We start from the raw sequence: 20,417 nt of genomic DNA, 5'->3' as shown, positions 1-20,417 counted from the left end.
GCCGCGCCCGGGAACACACGAGGCTCCGCAAACACACAGGCCGCCTTCCGTGTGCTCATCAGTGCTGGCAAGAAGCTACCAACACGCCACTCGCTGCATCCGTGACTGGTGACTCGGTCTCCTCAGCCTGTGGGCCCACCCTCCCCTCCAGGCCTGCCCCATCTCTGCCTGCAGCCGCGGCCCTGCCCCGCTGGCGGTGGCCTGCTGGCGTTCCCCGAAGTCCCTCATCTCGAAGATGGTCAGGCCCCTTGCTCCTGTCCCTAGCACAAGGATAGCCAGGACAGGAGGGGTACCCGGGATTCTGTGCCCAGCTCGGCCCCTCCTGCTCTGGCTCCCTCACCCCTCCAAAACAGCCAGCTGCTCCTACTCATGGTCCAAGGCCATGGCTACTCCGAGCAGAGAGCCTCCCGGGGGGGCAGCCTCTGTGATTCGGGACAATGTCACACCAGTCTGCTGGGCCCCTTGGCACTGGGAGAAGTGGCCACAGGTTTGGGGCCAAGCTAATTTATTTCCCTCCTAAAGCTCCAAGGTTCCTTCTTGCCGGGGTGCCTGGGACAAGCTGGGTGGGGCTGGAGTTGGAGGGGGCAGGACAGGGTCTGCGGGACTTTATCCCAGCCTCCCACACAGTCCGCAGCGGGGGCTGGGGCCAGACACCAAGCAGATCTGCCAGCTGGCTTCCACCCGGGCCCCATGCTAGGTGGCCAGTAGTTGTTTCTGGCCAAAGCCATAGCACAGGGAGGGTTCGAAAACCGGCCCGACCACTGTGGGGATGTCTATCTGTTTGCTGGGACCACAGCTTGCCATAAGCCTTGCCACTGGGCCCCCCACTGCCTGTTCTGAGCTGACGCGGAGCCGTCCGGCAGCCCCGGGTCCAGGTCCCCTCCCAGCCCAGAGCCTGGGACAGGTGGGGCGTGGAAGGCCCGACAGAGGCCCGGTGAGAAAGCTCTCGACACCACAGCCCAGAATGCCTCACTCCTCCCTGAGTTCCAGGCGTCAACATCAGCTGCAATGCAGCCTCCGCTTCAGGGCGGTCCCAGGGGCCCATGGGGCAAAGGGCACCAAAGCTTCTGCAACTTTCCTGTGGCTACTGCCCCGCACCCTGAAGGCACCGGAACAGGTGGCTGCAGACACCGCCCAAGCCTGAGGACGGGCTCTGGTGGTGCTGGGAGGAGACAGCCCGGGCACCACGCAGCAGCAAACCAGAGCCCGGGCCGGTGCGGTCCACATGACTGAGGACCCCCTCAGCTGTACAATCTCAAACACGCCCCTGGAAAGCACGTGTCTCCATAAGACAAGCTAAGTCGGCCATGGACGTCTTCATGTCCATCTCCCCATCCCGGCTTGCTGAGCAGAGCACCTTCACTAGATTCCAACAAAGCCTGTGAGCACTTGGCCCTGAAGTTCAGTGATGCCAGCGACCCGCCACCATAAAGAAACGCTGAGGTCCGGCCTCGACAAGGAAGGCAGGATCAGGGTCTCCGCACAGGTGTGCTCATGGCCCTGAGTCTGGCTCCCAGCAGGGGGAGGAGGGGCCGGCCCCGGCACGCCCCCACCACCTCGGGTGGAAAGTTGGCCGGAGCTGGGAGGATGTCTGGCGTCTGTAAAAACGTTCCTCCTGGGGCGGGGACCTCTGGAGACAGACTCTAAGATGCTTCATTCTTTTCCTTATTTGCCACTCTGAAAAATAAGCCGTTCCCCCTATTCTGAAATGGAATACGGGTCAAACCTTCCACAGCGAATGGTAACCCAAAGAAAAAGGTCACCAGATCCAAAATATTTCTCCTTTGGCCAGCGGCCCAAAGTAGCTCTGTTGTGTTTATTTGGTTACAGCAGAGCTCTCCTGGGGGATAAAAACCCTAAACCAACACGACCGCGCCGTGGCTGTCCGCGCCCTGGGCGAGTCCTCCTGGGTGCGCCCCTCCCCACCCCGGGAGGAAACCGCAGCCCACAGAGCACCCCAGGCCCAGGTCGGAGAAGGGCCCCTCCCTTGTCCCCCCCGCACCTCCCCATGGCCAACACTCAGTGAGTGACAAGGAAATACCAGTTCCTGCCTTCACTGCATGGCCGTCAGCCTGATGTCCCCAACACCACCCCACACCCCATGTCACATCGGGTGACATGGGTCTGGTGCTGCACAGGCCTCTGCTGAGCATCTGAGCTGAGTCCACAAGCTCCGCCCACCTGCACTGGGGCACAGGTGCTCCCCCGCGGCCCTCCAGCCTCCCACGGCCACACGAGCTTCACTGCCCATCTCTGAGCCCCCATGCGGGGGGAAAGGCCTCGGGGTGGGCTGGGCATAGCTCGTTCTTCCACAGAAGGACCCACTGGGAACACGAAACACACGTCCCCAACACAGCAGCCTGCCTCAAGCAGACTCGCCTCTGGGCCCGAGAGGCCAGCGCTCTGGCCAATGCTGCCATGTGCACGAGAAGAAGTTCGCTGAGGCATGCAGACAGACCAGACGGGAAAACACCGAATGTCCAGACAGACAGACGGACAGACAGGGGGATCAGGGAGGCGGCAGAGGGCGGCAGCCATGGCGGGTGTGGGCCCTGTTCCTGAGGCCGCAGCTCCTCCGGCAGGCCTGTCTGCAGACGCGAGGCCCTCGTCCTCCCAGGAAGACCCTGGAGATGCCCAGGGGTGCGTCTCTCAGTGCTGGCAGAACTCCCCCACGTAAGTCCACAAGCTGGGTGCCCCCGAGACCCTGCTTCTTAGGCCACACCCGCCCCCCAGCATGAGGTAGGGGGTGTCCTGTGCAGGGAGGGTGGTGGGGAGCCCTGGGCGGCCCCTCCCCAGCACTGACCGCACACCTGGCACAAGAGGCTGGCAGCTGCTTGGGGAAGCCCCGACCACCCTGCACCCACCCCGCATTTTGTGGGTGGGAGCTGCCTCAAAGGCACGAGAGAGACAGGCCTGGCTCTGGCCCTCTGGGACCCCTGGGCTGGGACCCCCACCCAACTGCAGGGAGGTGGGGTTTGGCACAGGCAGTCAGCCCCCGCCCTCACTGGGCCCGCCCTCTGCACGCCCAGAGGACTGACAGCCAGAGGTGCAGCCCCACCCCAAGTCGCTCACGTGAGGTGGGCGAGCACGCCTGCCAGGGCCCCTCACTCGCACCTTTAAGCGTGCGTCCCACAACAGGGGTGGACGGAGAGCAGCCGTTCCAAAGCACATCTCCCACCAAGGCACTGCAAGGACGGGGGGGGGGGGGGGGGGGGGGAGCCTGGGCCTGCTTGGGCGCCCCTGCGGTGTGCCAGGTGACTCCCGGGGGTCTGGGAGAGCGACCATGGGGAAAGCGGAAGCAGCTGCTCCTCACAGACCATGTGCACCAGCGGGGAACCTGCTAAGTTAAAGTGACATGTCCGCGCCGGCTCCTCGTCCACCCTGTCTGCGGGGCGCTCCATCTACCGTGAGGGTGGCAGCCCAGGATACAGAAAACCAGCGAGGCGCAAGTAGCAGAGCGTGACCCTGAGGACATGAGTCTCATCTGCCACAAGCTTCAGTCCTGCCCCTGAAGACCTCGTGCTGGGAGAGGGCTGCGGGGCCAGCGGAAAGCCTGTGACAGACTGGCGGTAAACTCGGCCGGGGCACTCCTTGGTCAGGGCTGATGTTAAGAGGGAGAAGCCATAACGGCAGCTGACAAACTTCTCCTGCAGACACAGTTTACAGCACCGTGACTCAGCTGCCCTGCCGGCCTCCCAGATGAGGTCACCTGGATGCTAAAGGTGTTTCCAGGAGGCAACAAACACATGCAGGGCAAGGACTGCAGGGCCTGCCCCTGTGCACCCTCTGCCGGGGCCACCTCCCCCACACCTGGGCCACGTTCTTTGGCTGCACTGCGCCAGCCCCCCTCCCCCAGATACCTCCAGATTGCAAATTCCTGCCGAGAAACAGCCCCAGGGCCAGGCCGGCCCCTGGCCTCCTGGCCTAGCTGGCTAAACAGCCAGTTAAAGGCAGCTAAGTACAAACATGAAGACTATTTGTGTGTTTGGTCACAGAGGTTTTCTTGTGGGCATCTGATAAGTCTCTCAAGAAAAAAACTCATCATAAAAAGTCCTGTGTTATCTGTTACCACCCCCCCCAAAGGCCACTGGGCTGGGGACACCTGGCACTCCAACTGGCCGCCAGACGGGGACCCGGTTCACAAGGGAGACTCCACTAGGGCTCCAGGCAGGGTGCACAGTGACGAGGCATGGGACCTGGCGGCCACACCTCTCCTGCCCTGTGTTGCCTACGATGGGGGGGTGAGGGGTGTCACACCCAGGGCACTCTAGGCCTCTGTCATCTCTGCAGGTCCTTTCTGAGCACCACCTTCCACCCCCACTGCCCTCAGCATTCCAGCTCTCCCCACCGGACACCCCCTCAGCGTGCCTCCAGCACCGGGCGCCCCACTCCCCCTGGGGGACTGCAGGGTCCCGGAGGACCAGCCGCGCTGAGCCCGCAGCTCCAGGAGTGCTTCCCGGGAGTGGTGGCTACTGTGGACCTGCGTGGGCCCACTCGGGCCTCGCTGCAGTCCCATGCGGGTGTCAGTGGCAGGTTACAGGGGAGGAAACCGGCCCAAAGGGAGGAGAACACAGGCCTGCAGCCCAGCATTGGTGACTTCCTCCCAGAGCTGGTTAATGTAATGTCACCTTGGGGCTGGGACAGGTAGCAGGAGTGGGAGGGGAGGGGCATGAACCCCCCCCCCGTCTCGTTTTGTGGTGTGGGTGTCCAGCGTCCCAGGAATGTGCTGCCCTGGCATGCGGATTACTTCCAGCTAAGTCAGAACCCAACCAACCAACTCAGGTAGGGTTGGTTGGTTGGTTTCTGTACCTCCCCTTTCCTTCTTAAAGAGACTTGGATGGAAAAACCTGCTTCAGGAAGGGACTATTAATTAGCATAATCGCCTGAAGCGTTTAGCAGGGACCTCTTAGTCGCCCCTTCCCACTGTTCCCAGGCTGCCGGGCGGGCGAGAACTTGCTGGCCAGTCTCTGGCTGCCTGTGAATGGCCCGTTTCCACTTCTGAAATCCAAGACCCCACCCCCCATTCTCCTTTGTCCAAAATGACACACGTACCCAAGTCTACTTCGATGTCTCTGGAACCTCCATGCTCACAGGGACTCCTGCTGCACACACATTAAAACTTGGTTTTCCCGCTCGACCACTGTGCATTGTTTGAATTATTCGACCAGCCTAACTAAAGGGGTCGGGGGCGTTTCCGGCCCCCGCAGTGGAACATGCCAGACAGGCACTGGACACAGGCACGTGGGACTTGCTGGACGGGAGTCCCCCAGCTGGAGGGCGGGGGCGTGTGCTGAAAGGAGCAGGGGGCTGTGCCTGCTCTTCAGTGGGAGGAATTCAGACCTGGTCGGGCAAACAGCTCAGTTTACAGCAGCCCTCACCTGGCCTGGCCTGCGTGTTGCACAGCCGGCAAGCGGAGGGAAACACAGACTGCCAGTAGCAGTGGACCCGTGACTTCCCGTCACCGTGAGGCCTGTGCTCCCCGGGCAAAGCTGACCAGCAGGCTGCCTAACCAACAGGCTGCCGAGAAGCATCAGCAGCTGGAACCGGTCACAGTGAAGCTGCACCCCCTTCACCGGAAGGATGCGAAGAGGTGACTTTACAAACGGTGGGATGCTAGGTCTCTCCCAGTTTGGGAGAGCTGGGCTGGCCTGGCAAGAGGCCCGGGGCCAACACCCAGAGAAGACAGGCTGAAAAGGAGCCCTGGCCCTGTCTTGAGAAAAACTAAGTGGCCACATGGCAGAGACCCGCAGGGTCCCCGGTGCATGTGGCCTCTGCAGAGGTGGCCTCCCAGGAGGCTGGTGGTGAGCTCTGGAGAGCACTGGCAGCCTGGGGCCCTCTAGCCCCACCAGGGAAACCAACTCACTCCAAGTAAAGGAGGCCCTTCAGTGACCTCCCAGCCCCTGAGTCAGGAGCCAGCCAAGTGCCATCTCTGCCCAGCAGGCTCAGGGTCAGGAATTTCACCCGCCACTCCCAAGCCTTATCTCGGTGTGACACTGCTCCATTGTTCCGGACACCTCGCTCTGTGGCCCCCGCTACCCCACACTTCCCCACGGAGCAAACAGGCGCGTCCCAATGTCACCACTGTGAGTGCGTCGCAGCAGCACTCTAGTGCCACAGGACACGTGCCCCGAGTCCCATGGGTAGTTGCTGCTAATTGGAATCAGAACGGGAACCCCAGTGACCACCCCTTGAGATTTATCTCTAACACACTCCTCCGAGGGCCAGTCCCACCCACAGCCCGGCCCACCTGCTGGGCAGCGCCAGGCGCAGTGGCCTCCAGAGCCCTGAGGCAGACTTGGGGGTCGGCCCGAGGGGTCCAGGGTGGGCCTGGGCTCCAGGGCAGGGGTCTTCAGCCCAGAGACTAGTCCCTGCATGTGTGGGAAGGCAGTGAACACTCCCCAGAGTAAACAGAAAATGGGGTCTTTGCATTTTCGTGCAGAAGCAGCCCAGACCTCTCACCAGGTTGTGAGGAACCCATGACCACAAACAGGTTCAGAACCACTGGGGGGGGGGCCGTGCACAGACTCACTTGATTGGGTAGCAGGACTTTTGCCTTGAGATGGTTATTACATAATCTTTTCATAATTTTTAAAAGTCAGTCCTTCCTTTTGTAGTTTCCTTCAGAACAGAGTTGAGCAATTTAGCTTCACACCCAAAAAAGGGCAGGTAAAAAAAAATAGAAAGATGGATTTTAAATTTAGGAAAAACTGTAAGGGCCGGCCCAGGTTAGTGCGGAGCTGGGAATTTTCTGGACGCCGTGAAGCAGTGACATCAGCAACTCTCGACCAAGCCCCTGCTTCCAGAACTGACCCTGAAGGAATGTGGGAAAGGACAGACCACACGCAAAGGGACTGGCGTTCTGTGCAGTACAATGCAGGCAGGCAGGCGGGCAGGCAGCGGCCGGCCAGGGTGACGGTGACCCTGTCGGAACCTTCAGCATGCAGTGTGAGCTCACTGATTTGAAAGTGACCCAGGACAGACCAAGCAGCAGGAAGCCTGGGCGAGGGAGAAACCAGGTCAGCAGCACGCTGGCCTCGAGTTTCATAACCAAACAGGAGCCGCGATCCAGACGAGACCTTAATCTGATCGGTACGCGGGGTACGCGGGGTCCGGGCAGGGCCTCTTGCCCTCGGGGTCCAGGAGCAGGTGCGCCTCCCTGCTGTCCGCCTCTGCCCTCCGCCCAGCCCGGGTATCAGGTTTGAACTCGGATCTGACGGGGCTGCCCCTCCTCCAGCCCCCACTGGGTGCCTGCTGCTGGCATGCAGCCAGCGGGGGTGCAGACTGCCCTCAGGTGAACTCCAGGCTGCCCAGGAGCCTTAGGAAGGGAGAAGGTGGCCGTCCACACCGGGCCCAAACATGCCTGGGCACAGCACCAGCTGCACACACTCAGCTGCGTCTCAGCTCCCGTGGCCAACACAGTGGCTTCCTCCTGCCACCTCAAGACCCCCCATTACCATAAACCCGTAGCCGTCTGCTCCCACCAAACAGGAAACCATGCCAGGAGGCTGGCCCCCACCCCCACCTGAGCCTGCACCAGGCGCCTGAGCGAAGGGCAGGACAGCACAGGCCCAACAGGTCCCTACTCCCTCGGCCTTTTTCCCAGTGGTTGCCACAGGGACCTGCTCCAGCCAAGGGCCCCGGGCCTTGGGGTGGAAGGCTCCGGGGCACCAGGCTCTCCGTGAACCTCGCACACCGTCGAGTGGCCCTCTCCCACCCTCCCCTGTCTGTGGGCAGAGGCCAACTGCTTCCTGGCAACAGAAGGACACCGCAGACACAGGGAGGGGGACCCTCTGTGACACACAGGGCGCTAATGCCATCAGGGGTCAAAAGTGAGACCTCTACACAATCATGAAGGGCCCACTCAAGAAGTTCTGGGTCAGTGTTATCGAATCCAGTCTGGAAGCAGCAGCCTTGAATGGGTCCTCAGCCACTGGACCGCAGGGCATGTGTGCAGATTCTGGCCACGGGGACCCTCAGACAAGAGACTCATGTGCCTTACGGGACAAACTACATCAGACCACACTGCGCAGTCACTGGGGTCAGTGCGAAGAAGCCGGAACTGAAAGGCCGCTCCACACTTGCCACACGTTACTGCAAATCCACGATGCACCGTAAAGATGGCAATCTACCCGGGTCACCCCACAGGCGGAGTGGGAAAAGGTGCTCGCGCCACACAACGGGCGCGATGCCACCAGGCGCACCACCACTGCAGTCAACGCCCTGTCCCCTGTGGGATTAGGCTGGGGTGGGGGATATATGTGGAAATGAATACTGCATGTGTAAGAGTTTTGCAATTAAAAAAAAAGGTTTCTAGACAAGATCTTCCTCGCGTAAAAATCTGCAGAAGAAAAATGAGAAACAATGTGTTGGAAAAAAGTTGAAAACTTCTGGTCTATGGCACGAAGTAGCCAGCCAGGCCCTGCCCTGGGCAGGGGGACCCCGAGCCCGCAGGCCAGGCCCTCGGGTTGCGGCCCTTCCACGTGCTCTGTCTGCCGTTAGCACCTGCCAACCAGCAGGACCCTGCCCGGCTCCGGACACACCCCGCCCCCGAACACCAGTGCTGAGTGCCACTGCAGGTCCCCTCGTTCGCTGACTCTCTCCCAGGGGGCAGCCCACACCCAGGCCTCCTGTCTTAACCCCCAGGGGCGCTCCCACTCCAGCAGCCTCGGGTGGAGGAGGCGGCAGTTCCCTGCAGGGGGGTGGCAAGCACACCACCGCCACCCCCGTTCATGAGCCCTTCCACTGTCGCCTCTGCTTGGGCTGAAACTCCTGTTTCTCCCACAGTCCCTAGTGCATTTGTTTTCTGGTGGAGACAGTCAATCAGGAGAAAGAATTCCAGCTGGAACCCTTCAGGTCCCCGGCCACAGTCTTCTCATCTGTGAAACGGGCTGCCGATGCTCCTGTGCAGAGAGCGCAGCTGGCAGGTTCAGATGTCAACTCTGCGTCTCAGTGGCAGTTCACACAGAGCCTGGCCCCACCACCCACTCACAGGCGCCTGTGCCCCAAGGCACAGGTGGCCATGGGGTCCCTGTGGGGCCATGAGTACCTCAGGAGCACTCAGGGGGAGAGGTGACACCCAGGCTCCCCAACAGTCAAAGCGCAGCGCTGCCAGTTCTAAGGACAACCCACTTCCCTGGAACTGATCCTAGGGTCCCCCGCCACATGGTCAGCTCAGCGGGACGGGCTTGTAAGAAGTTCAGAAACTGCCCTTCAGACTCTGCCCTGTAAATACAGTCCTCTCGGGAGCCCTGCCTCTCTACCTAGGTTACTGAGGTCAAGTGCACCCGGGACTTTGCAGAGTAGCAAGAACCTCCCTCCAGCCATGTGGCTGGGGGACAGCGGTGCCATTGGGGAGGTGGGCCTGGGATCCCAGCCAAGGCTGAAGGACTCCAACCCAAGAGACAGGGCTATGTGGGCAGGAATAAATCCCCGGAGGGACCTGGGTCTGAGGGATCATGAGGAAATCTACACGAAAAATGGTTAAAACACTCTTTTCCAAACCAGTATCGCAGGCCAGCAGAAACCACGGCCTGCATTTCCTGGCTCCCAGGCTCCCCCTTGGACCCACAGGTCCTCGTCGAACCCTATCTGAGCCTCACACCGCAAACTGACACCATCCTCGGCACTCCTATCGGCACGCAGCCTTGCTGCGGAAGCTGCTCAAACTGTTGGGACGGACCAAGGACAGACTGATAACCAGCAGGGTGACAATGCCACCGAGGGCCGCCCCCTGGGGACACTTATGGTCATCACCTGGCTGCCAGGAAGCTTCTGTCTCCTCTCACAGAGTTTTGAATTTTCAGTGTAACTGCCGCTGGCTGGTTTGTCACTTGTTGCAAACACAGTCCCACGTTTGTCTCCCCCTTGATTAAACAGCTCTTTTTTCATGAAGAGTTACCGATGCTGTGCACACAGTCCCAGTACTGAAAAGACACGATATCCCCAACTGCAAAAACCCATTCTCGGAGCACCTGGTAAAACGCGCCCTGCCCCCGCTCCCAGCACTAGCGAAGACCCAGCATCCCTCGGGTGTGGGCTTCAAAGTCCACGCCCAGGCCTGGCCACTTACTGTGTGGCTCTGGGCGAGTCATTTAACCTCTCTGTGCCTCCTTTCTCTCTCTGCAAAACGCAGGTAGCACAGCATAGCCCCGGCCCGAGCCTGCAGAGAGGGAACAGGGCCGAGTGCTCTGCACGTGCCCAGGCCTCCATGTGGCGTTTCCTAGGGCTCACTGAGGGCCAGGAACAAACACTCATCACGCTCTCCAGGTTACAACACAGAAGCTGAAGCTCGGACCAGTGGGCGGCTCCTGTGCCAAGGACACAGAACCAGGCTTGGCCCGGCCAGCGCGTAAATACTCCCTGCAGGAGGCCAGGCTCTGAAGTGTTTCTGCTAAGGAATGAAAGGCACAGGGCCCCTCCGGATCCTCTTAAGAATTAAAACACTTCAGGGGTGAGAGGGACACGTTTGGAACGCCCCAGGTTTCCCTTCCCGGTCCCACCAGGCTCCTGGGCCCCAACTGGAAAATCAAAGAGCAGGCGGCCTCTGGACTGTACAACCCACCCCTGTACCAAATCAGAGCTGCCTTCACGTGGGGCAGGGGGCACAGAAGGGGGTGCAGGCCGGGAAGCAGCCCTGGCCCTGGCCCGCCCCAGAAGCCCTGGCTCCGTCCAGCAGAGGGTAGCAGTGAGCAGGGCGGAGGGGCCCGCTCCCAGCTTGTAGTGCACACGGTTTTACTGCAGTTCCACACAGTCCAGGCCTTCCTAGGACTCCTGTTTTGGGCAGCGCCGAGGGCTGGGAGTTTGCATACGGGAGTCAAGCCCCAGGTGAGGGGGAGAGTCTAGGCCAAGTGACCCCCTCTGTGCAGAGTCCCTTCAGCAGCCCTGGCCTTTCTCTGAGCCTCTGATGTAAGAACCGGAAACCTTGTGTTCAGCATCAAGGTCCAAGATGCCGAGAGGACTTGGATGAGAAGCTGTGCTTTTGGGCCCTGGGGGCGCCGTCTCTAGGGCTATGGCCTCCTGCCCCCCACCCCCAGGGAGGGCAAGGGCGAGAGCCAGGGCCGCGCCAGCCGGCACAGCACTCACTCTCTGTGCTGTCTAGGGAAGCCACAGAAACTTCGACGGTGACCAAGGACGTGTCTTGTCCCCAAACACAAGTCCAAGTTCATGGTGACACATTCTTAAGTGGATTCTTAATGGTCAGCCTAAGGACAGGTGACAGATAAAACTTCCAGTGAGCTGCAAGACCAAAGGCCAAAGAGGTGGGCCGGCAGCCTGTGTTCTTCGCACAGGAGGCTGGACTGAGGACAGTCCAGGGACAGAGAGGCCCCACCTGGCCAGCCAGCCTCTGGGAACACTCGGCCACCCGGGGGCCCCCTGCCTGGAGAGGGGCAGCAGCACGCTCCTCCCAAACTGCTGCTCGGAGGAAGGAGGCCAGCGGAGCGGGCTTCCTAGATCCCTGCAGGCCAACACAGCCGACCCAGAACCCAGCCCCGAGACCTTCCCTGCTTCTGGCACATCAGAATTTGACTCGAGGCTCAGCTCCATAGGCTTAAATTGCAACCCAACCGAATGAAACTGCACGACCGCCCCTCAAAGCATGAGCACATTTATGAAGGGCGCCTTCCTCCACCCTCCACACAGCCCACCGAGAAAGCCTGCACCGTCAGTCAAATGGGGCGGCAGAGAGGTCCCAATCTCACCAAGTGGCAGACACTTCCCCATCCCCCAGGTGCGGTGACAGAGCCCGTGGAAGTGCTTCACGCCGCAATGCAAAGGCCTCCCGGCGCTCTCAGGTGTGGGCACTCAGACTGGCTCACAACCCTTGTCACCCTGCTGGGGTCCGGCCCTGCCAGGCCCCGCCCTCCTTAACCAGCAGAAGGCGCTTGGCACCTGGAATGTTCCAGCAATAGGGTGCAGCTGGCACCAAGGGCAGTTCAGTAACTCCCTCAACCGAGGCACCAGGGGACCCCCAGCAAAGGCGTGTTATTTTGTGCATTTAGTACCTGATTCCAGGTGTGCCTCCGAGACACCGAGGGCCAGGGCCCTGACCACAGAAACCAAGCGTCGTCGCAAGAGAGCGAGTGGGCACCTGCGTGCCGGTGGAGGGTCAGGCCGTCAGGCCATCAGGAACACGCCTGCAGCGAAGCACGGCCAAGTGAGGTCAGCCTCGCTCCTCCAGCTCGGGCACGCTTGCGTGCCTGTCGCCAGGCTGGCTCTGGCGACGGTTACAATGGCAAATGTTCTCGACCGAGGGAACACGGCCTTACGATCACAGAAGTATTCCGAATTGCAGTTTATACAGACTTTCTGTCACAGAGAAGTGTGAAGGATGATTAAAATAAGACTTTCAAGTATAAAAGCATATTACGTTAGAGTCAAGATCCCTGAGGAAAACAGAGCAAACACACAAGTTCGGGGGAAAAAGATGAACATGTCTGCGTTACGACATACTTGTAAAGGGTGCCGAGGGCCCCAAATCAGAGGGTCTCGCACTGGCCACTCTGAGAGCAACGTAACTGCTATCTTTAATGTCTGTATTTACAATACTCTGGAAATCACCTTTAAAAAAAATAGATGGGAGCATTTATTTATTTTTAGAGAGGGGAAAGGGAGGGAGAAAGAGAGGGAGAGAAACATCAACATGTGTTTGCCTCTCATGCGCCCCCTACTGGGGACCTGGCCTACAACCCAGGTATGTGCCCTGACTGGGAATCGAACTGGTGCCCTTTGGTTCTCAGGCCTGCAGACAACCCATGAGCCACACCAGCTAGGTAGAAATTACATGCATACAAAAGGCTACTGACTGGTGTTTCTCTCCCTTTCTCCTTCTCTTCTCTCTCCAAAAATAAATAAATAAAACCTTTAAACAAAAAAGACATGAAGTGGCTGCTTGAAGGCAACACGGCTCTGAAACAGCCTTAACCACCCAAGAGACGCGGTGATGCCCAGGGTGCTGCCCCCTGCCCTCAGGGGGAGGGGGGCACTAGCCCCCCAGGCCCACTCTGTGTGGGGGGTGTCGCGCCCTCCCCTCAGAATAACTTGGGGAAAAGATCCCTTCTCCATTCCAAAACAGAAGTCACGCTCTCCTGGAGAAAGACGTGCCTTCCATTGACGACTAAAATGCTGACGACGCGGAGCCTGCTTCTTGGCTGCCGGCCTCACGACGTCCGCGGGGTCGTGCAATGAGACGTGTTGGGGAGGCACCACGACCACCACCTCCGGACCAGACGGGCCTGGGCCCCACCCTCCTCGTCCGCGGGTTGAAGGGTTTGCTGTGTACTGCACACTCAGGAGCTTCCTTTGAATCGGGAAGAACGTGACCGCCAGCCAAGCCAAATGGCTCGGGTACGCCAAGGCAAACCCCGGGAGAGGCGCCGCAGCAAATGCCGCGAGGGTGCCGCTCAGCAGGACCCCAGGTGGAAGGGCCCTTCCGCGGGCAGGGAAAGAACCCGCCTCTGGGCATGGGTTCAAGAATGCAGTTTCCCTCCCGGCCAGCAGAGCCCTTCAGCAGCCTCGGGTGGATGAAAACACCAAGGACCCAGGGCTGAACAATGCTCCCCTCACCTGGGCTTCAGGCCAAGCAGAGGTAGGCGGGCAGGTAGCCACGCTTAATAACCCTACAAGGCTCTGCCAATCCCTTCAGCTGTGAGAGGACCTGCCTGGGGCCAGCCGGCACGCTCATTGCTGCCTCGGGGGGCAAGTGCCTGGCACCACGCGTACCTTGGGCTGAGGGATGCACCCAGCCCACGCAGCCTCTGCTCCCTGCCCTGCCCTGGGTGGCCTTGGTCTCGCCTCAGGTCCCAAAGCAGCCGAACACAACTTAAAGCCGTCCTCCCCACCTTCAGGTGCACTTCATTTCCACGCTCTCTCAGAAAACCGGTACGAGCAGACCTGGCCTGACTGTGTTTAGAGGATGCTGTGTTTTATTTTTTCCTAGTGGGGGCACAGACCCTTCACCAGCGGGAAGGCTCTGACTAGCCTTGCTGGGATGGTCTGGAACGGAGCCCACGGCACCTCTGAGGTGTGCCTGGGACGGCTACCTTGAGACGAGCACACTAGACAGGCAACCGCGCCAGCGGCCCTGACTCCGGCCCTGACTCCGGGCACCCGCACGAGGCCCATGAGCTGGAGTGGTGGGGCCTTGGGGGAGCACGGGTCTAACAGGACAACGCGAAGTGCCTTCGAAGTCTGCACCCGTTTTCATCTTCGTAAAATGCCCGCTCTAAAAGTCACTTGCCAGGAAAGCAGGTTCATGAACACTGGTGGGCCCCCACCAGACATGCCCAGTGTCGCCACCAGCCAAGTGGCAGTGGGTGGACACGCTCTTGTGCAGGCTGGCGAAGGCCGCTCGGCCAGCTCCCCCCCATTTCAGGCAAGGACGCGTCCCTCGAGCACGTGTACAAGGTCCGCCATCTCCCGGTCCCTGAAAGTGCCCGGTTTCACAAAGGCTTAGCATTTGATACCCTTAGAAAAGGCGGGCGGGGGAGAAGGGCCACTTGAAGCACGTTCTGAAAGTTCCACATCTAAAAAGATCCTTGTTCATTGATTTGGTGGGGCAATTAAGCTAATCTAAACAAGGGGACCTTGTCTGGGCGCAGTGGGGGAGGGGCGATGGACTGGCTTCTGCAGGAGCCCCCCCACACACAGCAGGGGCGCCGGCTCCGGGGGTCCCCTCCCACCCCTTCCTTTCTCCGTGGCCACTCTTCTCCCGGGAGGCCTTTTCCTTCTCTCTGGTCAGATTTCCACTCAGCAAAGCGCAAGAGCTCTCACGTTTCCTGGCTTGCAGTCGACCTCGTGGTGCTGTGCTGGGTGCTCTCACCTTCCTCAGGGCCACCCTGTTGTGATCACAAGAACCTGGGGACCAGACGAGGCCAGCGGGAAGCAGCACCTTCCGAGTCCACAGCAGGAACACGGCTTCCAGCACATTCCAGCCCCACAAATTACAGGCTCGGTCTGCCAGGGGTGTTTCCGAGGAAGACACTGGCAATTTGGGGTTGTCTGCCACCTACAGCGCTCGCCAGTGGCCCTCACTCTGTGCCAGCCCGCGAGGCTGAGTCACAAACCACCCCTGCTGGGTGTATGGGGCTGGGCCTCCGGGCCTTGGGGCGAGAGTGCAGACGGTGACAGGCACAACAGGCACTGCAGGCAGAGAAGGACAGCCCGGCCAGACCCCAGCTCAGCCCTCTCTGCCCCTGCCCACTGCCCCTCAGCGCTCGCTGCCTTCCTCCACTGGGGATGGGGAGCCACCGCTGCCGCAGCACCCCCCCTTGCCTGCAGACCTGCCGGGGAGGGGGGGCCTGGATCTCTGGCTCCGACAGGGCAGGGTCCTGATCCTGGAGAACCCCTCTTCCTACCTCCCCTCCTCTTCAGTGAGCAAAGCTGAAGGGCGGAAAGCCTGGGATGTTAAAAGCCGCAAACCACCTTGGAGCTCACCCAGTCCAATCTCTGCTCAGCTTTCATGAAGCGTGCGACAGGGACCAGGGCTGCGGCATGCATCTCGGCAAGCGGAACATCTCAGCAAGGGGAGCCCAGCAGGGGCCCTGGACAGCCTCCCCAGGGGGACCACTGTCCACACCTACCACCACCAAATCCCTAATATGCATTTCAAATGCGCTGCAAATGAGCCACGCCTTTCCTTCCCAGCTGCTGCCCCTAAAAACAATTAGCCTGAATGGGGCAGAAATCCTTGATTTTTAACAAAACCTATTTCCACCCTCTCCGCAGAAGTACTTGACTTCTTTATCTCGCCTGGGTCATTCCACCTGGGGCCCGCTTAGCTCCAGGCCACAACCGCTGCCTCTCTCCATCCAGCAGATTCTGCAAAACCTCTCCCAAGCATTAAGTAAACTCTGACCCTTACTCTTTACTACGTAATTCAGATCTAGCAGGAAATTATTCACATTTCTGAAAGGAGGCTAGGGGTTACCGTTTCTGATGTCAAGCCATTTGTCACACTTCTTAATCAGTAAACCGATCCTCCCGCTTTTAATTTTCTTCATTTTTTTCCCCTATGAGCACAATAGAGAGGAGAGGGCCCACCTGTGTGTCCAGGCTGGTGGTGGGACGGCTGCAGGAGAGGAAAGTGCAGGGCGCACTCTCCCGTGCTGGGCCGGCCGGCGGCCTGCATTTTCCCAGTAGAAACAGCTTAGATTCTGGCAATCACTTGACCCTGTAACTGCCTCACTCACTCACTCATCTGCACCCGCCCCCTTTCCCAGGCCCTAGGCTAGGAGACACCCCAGTAAACAGAAACTACAAGGTCCCTTTTGCTGGAGTCCGCTAAGGTATCAAAAACAAACTCACACTCCCCTGGAGACAAGCGCCTCTTTCCACTCCTCCCAGACCACCACTGCAACCTTCGAGAAACACTGTGAAGTGGGCCAGGAGGCTGTGATTTTTTTCAAACTGCCCCCCCCCACTCTGACATGCCTCCCCAGGAAAAGCTGCGGGCTGGGATGCTCCCTGGGAACCCAGTCAAGAGCAATACACCTTGGGGAGGAAGGGGTTAAGCCCCAGAGCTCTAGGAGGACGCAGCTCGGGGAAGGGCAACTGGGGCTGAGATGCACAGAAAGTAAGGGGTTGGGGCCGGCGCCGGCGCTGGCTGCTCTCCTACGGGGTCAGGGTCCGGCTCGGCCGCAAGAAATACAGATGCCTTCAAAGGTGCGGGCAGGACACACCCGCAGCCTGAGCACCCGCGGGCGGTACAGAGGGCTCGCGCGCCGGGGGCGGACGCGGAGAGCTGGACGGCGGTCCAGAGGAGGGGCTCCGGGTGGAGGGGCAGGGGCGCAACTCCCAGAAGTTGCGGAATTCAGGCCGAGAAGGCAGGGCAAGGTCAGGGCCAACGGGGCGAGGAGCCAGGCTTCTCTGGAAGTAGAGAAACCTGAGGCGATGAGGCGACGGTGGGGATGCCGAGGGGGGCGACGGGGGTCAGGGTCCAAGGGAAGGTGCCCACCTCAGTGTGGGGGCCCGTAGTGCGCCAGGAGGCTGATGGGACGGGGACGAGGAGGGGCAGGTGCAGCCCAGAGAGAGAAGGGAGGGAGTTAAGGGTGAGGACCGGTGTCCTGACCGCAGGCGGCGTCCCAACTTGGCCTGAGGGTTCCCTCCCTGAGGAAGAGATCCCGGGAGAGGGGCCGCGGCCGAGCAGAGGTAGGGTGGGGAAGAGGCAGGTGCCTGGAGCCCAGGTGCGGGGCGCCCAGGTACAGGGCCTGGGCCGGCAGGCGGCCGCTCACCTGTCTCCTCGGGCCGGGGCCGCGGGGGCGGCGGGGCGGCGGGGCCGAGCCGGGCCGAGCGGGGCGGGGGGCGGCGGGGGCGCGGAGCCCCGGGCGCTCGGGAGCGGCGGCTGAGGTGTGGGCCCGGCGGCGGCTGCTCGTCGGCGGGCCGGCCGGGCGGTCAGTCAACTAGCCACTGGGGCACTGAGCGAGCGCTGTGAGAATGCGGCCGGCGCGCTGGGACAACGCCGCTTTATCGGGTCGGAAACAGCCGCCGCGCGCTGCTTCCGCTGACGCAGCGCCGGCCTGAGCTCATGACTATGCAGCAGCCACCCCGGGAGGCAGGGGCGGGGCCTACATCGCACGCGCCCATTGGCGGCCTGGCACCCCGCCCACCTTACCCGCCCCGCCCATCGTCCTAGGCCCCGCCCCACGAAAGCCCCGCCCCTGGCAGCGTCCCGCCTCCCTGTTCAAGAAAGACTTGTCTTCCGCGCCCCCAGCCCAAGCTCTTCCTGGCCGGAGCACCCGCCCCACCCCAGAGCCCTAGTCCCGGAACCCCAACGCGTCTCTCTCCGTTGCCGCAGCGGGGAGAAACCTGCAGCGCCCGCCCTTCCCCTGTTCACCCCGATCCCTACCTCTCCACTAATGCTCTCCTAGCAGAGGGTCTCGGAGAGCCTCGATCTCCCACCAGCCTGGCCTGTCTACTACTACCCTCCTTCCTTCACCACCACCCAGTGCGCGCGCACACACCCACACACCTACACCCCTTCCCCAGGTGCCGCAAACACTCCTGGTTTCCGCATCCCTGTCACATCCTCCTCAAACCCCCTACCTCACCGCGGGGCACTCCCCCCTCTCCACTCTTCTCCCTCCTCCGGGTGCCCTGCGAGGGGACCTCCCTTCCAGCCCTCGAGCCCTGGAAAGCTGGGCAGGACCCCGGATGGAGCCTTCCACTTGCCACCTGGCCCATGCCAACCATACCCATCTAATGTCACCACGAAAGCAGATTGGCTATAATTCCTAGGATGGGGCTGCTGGGAACCCAGGGGGACCGAGTCGGGGGAGGCAGCTTGACAGAGAAACAGATGATATAACGTGCCGAGGTCAGACAGCCCTGCGCCCTCACAGGCCTGAGGTGGCTTTGGACACGTTACCTCAACTCTCAGAGCCTGGGCACCTCTATCTGTGACACAGATACCATAAGACCCATCTCATGGGGTTGCTGAAGGGACTGAGAAATAAAGGGTGCCCTGCGCCACCTCCAGAGCAGTTAAAAGGGGGAAACCTGACAATACCAAGTGTTGACAAAGAAGTGGAGCAACCAGAACTCTCAGACGCTGGGAGCGGGCATGCAAAGTGATGCAGCCACCTTGGAACTCTGTTTAAACCCTAGGACCTGGCACTTTCCTTCCCAGATGCATAACTTACATGCTCATATTTCTGTAATAAACAAAAACTAGAAACGACCCAAAATGCCCATCAATGATAGAATGGATACATTAATTGGGTTATAGTCATGCAATAGAAAGACAGCAAGGATGATGGGTAATCTGCAAGCACACACAAAAACATGGATGACTCTTAAAGATGATTCTGAGGAAGAAAAATAAGCCAGAACCCGAAGAACATAGGATTCCATGGAAATGAAGTGGTAGAAACGTAGGTATGTGGCACAGGTCAGTGTAGTCATTAACCTGGGGGGAGGGGGCCAGACTCAGGACAGGAAGGGGACAGGAAGGAAGTGTCTAGGGTGCTGGCAAGATTCAGTTTCTTGATCTGGGTGCTGGTTACATGGGTGTGTATGTGATACTTCACTGAAGGATTAATAAGAACATCAGTGGTGTATACACAGCAGCCCGAAGTGGCACTGCCGACGCATTCTGGGTGCCCATCACATAGGGATCCCCCCCCTCCGTGCTTTTGGTCCTGAGGCCAGAGGACTGAGGCAGAAGCCATGCTCAGCTGTGCTATGTACCAACTGCACGACCTCGGGCACCTGACAACCTTTCTGAGTCCTCTAAAAACGAGCCTTGGAATAACACCTAGCTCACGAGTTGTCCAGAGGATAAAATAATACCTTCTGGGGAAAAAAACCCAACAAACTTGATACAATAAGGAACACGAAGTAAGGACTTAAAAATTTCATTTAGCTACTCGCTAAACAGTAAATGCTGGTATTTACTGCATCTTCTGCACTTCTCTTCATTCAGCCACCAAATACTGAGTGCCTACTATGTGCCGTGTACCGTTCCAGATGCTTTGATTAGAGCCAGAAACAAAATCTGCTCTGTCCGAGGAACCCCAGGGAGACTGGGAAATGCAGATGCAGCAGGTGAGGGACGGCTCGCTAGCCGTTGTGGCCACGAAGCCCACCCAGCAAGGGTCCGACTCACAGCAGGTGCTCCCCGAGTGCATCTGGAAGAACAGTTGAACGCCTGATAAAAGTGTGTGCTTACGCTTTCATGTGAATGAAACTCGAAGGCACGTTCTAAGCCAGAGATGTGGCAACATCAGATTAAATGTACTTGTATAACCTGAATTTTGGCAGAGATCAGACAGAGAGCAAAGTTAGGAAGAGCACGGCCCCAGTGTGCATGGGCCTGAGTGCCCCCGTGTATGTGTACACATGTGTGCACCTGTATGTGTGCACATATGGGCATGAGGCCCGGGGCAGGTCAGTCTGCCAGCGCCCCACCCCCCTGCCACCACCCAGAAGGTTGCTGCAGACTGCATGTTTTCGTCCCCTCCGACAGGCTCACTGAAGCCCTAACCCCTGGTGCAACAATATTTGAAGGGAGGGGGGCCTTTGGAAGGTAATTAGGTCAGGAGGGTGGAGCCCCGTGATGGCATTAGCACCCTTTTAAGAAGAGACGAGAGACAGCCGGCTTCCTTCCTGCAGACATATACCACAGAAGGCCGTGGGAACACACCAGGGGCAGGGCCCCCAGAGCTTGACCATGCTGGCAGCCCGATCTCGGGTTTGCCAGCCTCCACAACAGGGAGAAATGAGTGTGTGTTGTTGGAGCTGCTGGTCTCTGGTATTCTGCAACAGTGGCCCCAGCCGACAGCCTCACAGGGTGACAAGCTGTGTCTGTGGCCTGTAGCCCTGCCCTGGGCAGTCTGAGAGCGGGAGCCACGGGGGCCCCCATCCAGCAGCCCCTCACTCTGTCTCTGCAGGGCTGGGCCCCCAGGCCTACGGGGAGAGTGCCT

The 20,417-nt window shown here is 59.9% G+C and overlaps 1 protein-coding gene across 1 annotated transcript in view; it reads right to left on the bottom strand.

The window, feature by feature from the left end:
- The window catches only part of SLC45A4 (solute carrier family 45 member 4), a 50,507-nt gene extending 33,039 nt beyond the window's left edge, over positions 1-17,468 (bottom strand). Inside the window, exon 1 of the mRNA XM_037166624.2 lies at positions 17,229-17,468. The gene's annotated coding sequence lies outside the window, so the exon portion shown is untranslated. The remainder of the gene's footprint in view (positions 1-17,228) is intronic.
- Between the last annotated feature and the right edge of the window lie 2,949 nt (positions 17,469-20,417).

Source organism: Artibeus jamaicensis, unplaced genomic scaffold (genome assembly GCF_021234435.1).
Source record: "Artibeus jamaicensis isolate MK-2021 breed Jamaican fruit bat unplaced genomic scaffold, CSHL_Jam_final scaffold_916, whole genome shotgun sequence".
Classification (NCBI taxonomy): domain Eukaryota; kingdom Metazoa; phylum Chordata; class Mammalia; order Chiroptera; family Phyllostomidae; genus Artibeus; species Artibeus jamaicensis.
Note: the sequence above shows the minus strand (reverse complement) of the source record. Positions and strands in the feature narration are given on the sequence as shown.